The sequence below is a fragment of the Atta colombica genome, unplaced genomic scaffold (assembly GCF_001594045.1).
Source record: "Atta colombica isolate Treedump-2 unplaced genomic scaffold, Acol1.0 scaffold176, whole genome shotgun sequence".
Taxonomy (NCBI): Eukaryota; Metazoa; Arthropoda; class Insecta; order Hymenoptera; family Formicidae; genus Atta; species Atta colombica.
Window position 1 is genome coordinate 1141968 of NW_017259267.1, and position 5770 is coordinate 1147737.

Below are 5770 nucleotides of genomic sequence, written 5' to 3' on the forward strand. Positions count from 1 at the left end.
CTCTTACATGTAGTTTCATTTTTATTAACATGGTGATAGGCCATATTTTAACGCAATTGTCAAGACCGAGATGTTTCTTTTATATTTACAACATAAGGGCGCGAACGAAGGTAATTCTTGCTTCCGCCGCAATGATCAATAAACCATTCCGTCCACACTGCTGAACGACGCTTTATACTTCGATGGATGTAACGCCAGGGAAAGAGGCGGCAACTAGTGGTCGTAAGTACTTACGTACGTGTAGGTTCCGTCGCGTATACGCAGTGAGCTGCCAACGATATAGCCAGCGAGACGAAAACACTCGTCTGCAAAGTCTAGTACTGGCGTAAATATACCGAATGGTAAGAGACGTAACAGCAGTTACCCAAAAGCCATCGCTACCGGTCGCTTATGGAAACACGACTCCGTAAATAATTTCGAGCAGTCTGATCTTTTTGGCGTGCCATTACAATCGAATCACTCTATATTTTTAAAAATGCCTTCTGTCTATTAAAGTAATGAGCAAAGTGTGTTATATGTATACCTGTGTTATAGTATAAATAATAAGTGGGTCCGAATTAAGACTTCCATATTATTAGAATAACTAGCAATAATATAATTATAAATTACATTTATATGTGTAACGATTGTACTGTAATAGTCTAGTTCCTGCAATGATTTTAGTCATTCTCGTCATTTAGCAAATAGTACGTTTCATTAAGTTTTAAGCTAAAATAGATATCGATTTTGTATCTATATTGGATGTAATAGCAGAGTAACTTTTAAAATAAAGGATTTAAGGATTTTCGTTTTATATTTTTGACCAAATAACGTAATAACCGTGAAAGCATTTTTTTTCCAAAATAGTGCCTCGAACAATTTTTTTGATTATTTTTCCAATATAGAGTCCGTGCTACATTTCGTTGTAATGATAAAGTTGCTGGAGATATAACGCGTAATCTATTATTATGAGCCGAGAAGAGAGAGAAGGCAACTGGTGGCCGTACGTACTTACGTTCGCTCTCGCGTGTTCTCTACGCGCATCGCGCGCATATACGCGTCGCGGCCACAGCAAGTTACCAGTGATATAGTTTGCAGCTGAAACAACCATTTCTACTGTACCATGTCTAGCAGTTGGCGTTTAGCCAATCCCTGGTGCCGATGCGCCTCTCTTCACCCATTATACGAGGATTAGAGTATACTGCGCTACTGCTCCTATGTAATTTTCTCTTCTCTCTCTCTCTCTCTCTCTCTCTCTCTCTCTTCTTTCTCGTTCTCTTATTCCATCTCCCTCTCCTTTTATTCTCTCAACATCTCGTGTATTCTACTCTTTATTGTCCGACTGGACCCTGCGTGCGGACGTGCCTCGGCTCTGCATTTGCATCCCGTTAAATGTCGTAAACTTGTCAAAGCGCAAGCCGTTATGTGCAGGATCGCAAGCTGTATTGCTGGCGAGCAACGTTTGCGGTATTCTCCGGCGGGTGCACGAAAGACAAAGCACCGGAGAGATCGAGAAGAGGTATCTGCCGCGCCGTTATTTCGAATGAATCGACGGACTTGAGTGCACTTAACGGAGATTAACGTTCTTATATCTCTATTTTGGCTCGAAGACGATATGTTAATGAGTTGATAATACCGAAATTTCGCTAACGAGGGCCGCTGTATTTCACTGTCGCAGCGACAAACAGACTTCTGCGATGGTTCTTGCGTGTCTTAATTCGAACCGAATCGTCGAACGTAGGAGTGCACTTAAGGTAGATTAAGGCTGCCGTAACAGAAGATAAGTGTACGTCGATATATCATTGATGTTGCAATTAGAGCTGTTAGAGCGACGACAATGCGCATTTACGAATATCTTCACAATCTATTAATGATGCTGGAGCTTTTTTATTTTTATATGATTTTGTGTGTGTGTGTGTGTGTGTACAAACATATTTTGGAAAAAAATAAAGTATAATATATTCAGGTTTGTTGCTTAACTTTTACAGTACAAAATTTTACAGTACATTTTGTATTTTTGTCAAAATTAGTTTTTGTTAAAACTTTGTGTTTTTAACATATCCGAGTGTTAGCTCATAATGTGATTGTGTTACTTATATTTTGCGTTAAATTGATACTTAAAATTTCTTGGTGTTAAAATAAACACAATTTGAGTAACATAAAAAATATTACAATATTTTAAAAATAAACTCTAAGATAAATGAATAAAATTAATTTAATTAATTTATAATTGTTGATTTTATTAAAGAAATGTGCTTCTATAATTTTGTTGTAAATTTTATTAAATTTTTTGTGTTAATTTTTTTCATATTGTGTTACTTTTTATTATTAATCTCATGTTAAATTAACGCAAACATTTGAATGGATTATGTGGGACATTTTAAATGTGTTAAATTTATCAGAAATTTTCCAACTGTGTAGAAAATAAACGTAATTATTTATTTATTTATAGTTTGTAAGTGTGATAAATTCCTATTACATTTAATATGTAAAGGTACAATATGATGCGACATTAATTATATCGTATTAATTATAGATTATTGGTTTTGCCAACATATATGGTATTTAATAATAATAATAAATTGAATTTTATGGAAGGATGATGTATCTAATTACTGCTAAACTTAGATACAAACGATAAATAGTATTTGATTCGTAGTAGTCGAAATCATCGGCGTAATGCTATTTCAGTACCTACGCGACTCATAAGTTATTTCGTTACATTTAGTTGTGCAGCCGGAATATTCAAGTCTTCTCCGACATATATTTACATAAATACTGTTATCTGGTTTATATAATTAATTAATTAAACGATCAAGATGAAGCAAAAGATGCTAGAGTTATTACAAAATATAATTTCTGGTATTATTATAAAATCTGATTGGCCTTAAATCTAATTTGATTGCTCATCTATGATAACGATGTACTGCAATTTTTCATTTATGTCGTATGCCGATTTACGAGTTTATTAGTCGATAATGGTGAAAAATACGGCTGCGAGAATAACGATCTTAGGTTATAGTGATCATAAATGTAGAATAAAATGTCGCACAACGAGAAGGGTAATGCTAGCGATGCGGCCAGGCTGAGCATATATTCACGGTAAGTGGCGTGAGTTATGAAAACTTCATGATATATCCAGGATACTTTATGCCTTCATGAAGAACTGCTGAAATAACATACAAGCGTAATGCCTTTCGCATACTCACATAATTAAAAACTATCCACTGAGACGCTGCATTCGCTATAGAATGAACGAAAAACTAAAAAGAGTCAACTAAAAATAGTTGCTTCAAATCAAAGCAAAAATGTTACAATTTATTTAAAATAAATTTATTTAAAAATGAATTAATTCATTAGGATAACTCTGTTATATATGCCGCATCTAATTGGAAAATTTAATTTATTAAGTTTTTATGGTTTTTTTATTTTAAATATTGTAAACAAAAAAATACTGATAAATTAAATTTTAAAAACTATTGAAAATTCTTGCAAATTGTTGTATAGAGATGGGATATAGTTAGTTACTCATGAATGGAACGTAGGCGTTAACATTTTATTTCTAAGTTGTTTGTAAATTTTTTATGAAATAAAATAAAATGTGTTTTATTTATACATGTATTGTAACAAAATTTTATTAAGGAATAAAAATAATAAATTTCTATTTTTTCTGACTTCTGCAGCATAAATCCTTATGCGGTGTAAATACCAGAGTTACACTATGTTCATAACAGAAAAATATTTTAAAATAGTAATTAAGAAAATTGAGATGATATACTTTATGGGAATATTAATGCACATCTTTAATTAATTAACCAAAATTTTTAATTAATTAATCAAAAATTTATAATTAAACCAAAAAAAACATTAGTGTCTCGATATTGAAATAGATAGTTATTTACTCAATATAGTCGAAAATGGATATATTCGAAATATCCGTATAATTTAGTACATCAGTATCCATATCGATATTGGAATTCTCACTAGTTATATATTGATTCTAGTGTAGATTTCAATAACACCATTAGCATTATAATTAGATATCTATTGCAATGAAATCCACACAGTGAAATTTATTCTGCACAAATTTGAACAAAGAAATTTATTTCGTACGGTTGAGATAAACCTAACCTAAATTTTATTTTACTTTAAGCAAACCTTTCAAACATATTGTGCTTGCAATTATTGATTAGAAATAAATTTATAATTACAAATGAATACAGTTTGTTTTAAGAAATAAATAGACTGTGATATTGAAATTTTTTAAATGGTGCTGCTATGTAAATTGCATTATGTAATTATTATCTTTTGTATAAGATGCAACGACATCTCTTTTAATTTAACTATATCTAATTCACATATATCTAATGTGTCTAGTTAGCACGAGTATTATCTAATTGACCTGGGCTAATTTGGACAATTTCTTAAAGATGTTATACGCTTGGCCAATTTGATGAATATTAAGAGGTGTGTATTGAGTTAGAATCTGCAGTTGTAGTCATAGATAGCAAATTGGGAAAGTTGTAGTGCTGTCGACGTTGCCAGAGCGCATTTGCGCCTTGTTGTATTATCTTAGAAACTTTCTGACGTCTTATAAGTTTCCAACTTTTGTTATATACGTATGCAAAGTTGTGTCGCAAGTTCCGCCATGACAGGTTGTTATTGAATATGAGTAGAACACGTAAGATTTATTTATATTTTATCGACATATGTATGATGTAAATATTCTTTTGCGGTGTAAAAATTCGTTGATTCAATGTAATATATTAGGAATGTGATTTAATTTTGAGCGTTTTTCTCAAAAACTGATTTATTTAAATAACATATCACATAAACATTTAATAACGGTTAATAAACGATTAAATATCATGGAGTAATTAAAGAATTAAGAGCTGGTTGTTCTTTTGGTAAATTTTACCTGTTAGGTAAATCTAGCAATCCGCGTATGTGATTGGGTGCTACTTACCCAACATATAAAATTTACTGAAAGATAGAACAACCGGGCCTAAGAAATAATAGCTGTGATTCGAATGTCTTCGACATTGACATCGATTGTTTATAGTGCCATCGCTTGCAAAATTCTTAAAACTAAATCATATTTCTAATAAATGATGAGGAAAATAAAAAATTGTATTCTATTTATAAAATATCCTAGCAATCAAAGAGAGAGAGAGAGAGAGAGAGAGAGAGAGAGAGAGAGAGAGAAAGAGAGAGAGAGAGATCAATGCCCTACACAATTATTTTAATAATTCAACGAATTTATTTCCAGTTAAATTTTTAGATATTTTACAAAATCGCTCTTTCAGTGTATTATCATGAAAAGTAAACATAAAATTTCCTTTATGTATAAATTATAAACTTCAGACAGAAATATGTACTATTTATTATTGTGATTGAAAGAAGATCAAAACGGAATTCACGAAGAAGCATAATATACAATACAATTTTCATCTTGTGAAAATGTTTATTGTTTACGCTAGAAGAGGAACATTCAGTCGACATTTAATCAGAGTATTTCAAGTGGGTGGTAGCTCATGCCGTAAAACTCTACGGACGGATAGTACACATTTGATGCATTCTTTACTAAAGTTAGAGTAAACAAAATACTAAAAGAAATTGCTAGAAGAAAAATACGAAGAATACAGAACCACCAAGTAATTGCAACAAATCGTTACAGCATTTCGTATACTTTATTTTATTTTATTTTAATATTATGTATTTTAATATTATCTGTGTGTGTGTGTGTGTGTGTGTGTGTGTGTGTGTGTGTGTGTGTGTGTGTGTGTGTGTG

The 5770-nt window shown here is 31.7% G+C and overlaps 1 pseudogene; it reads right to left on the minus strand.

Moving 5' to 3' along the window:
• The window catches only part of LOC108686343, an 11938-nt pseudogene extending 10848 nt beyond the window's left edge, over positions 1-1090 (minus strand).
• Between the last annotated feature and the right edge of the window lie 4680 nt (positions 1091-5770).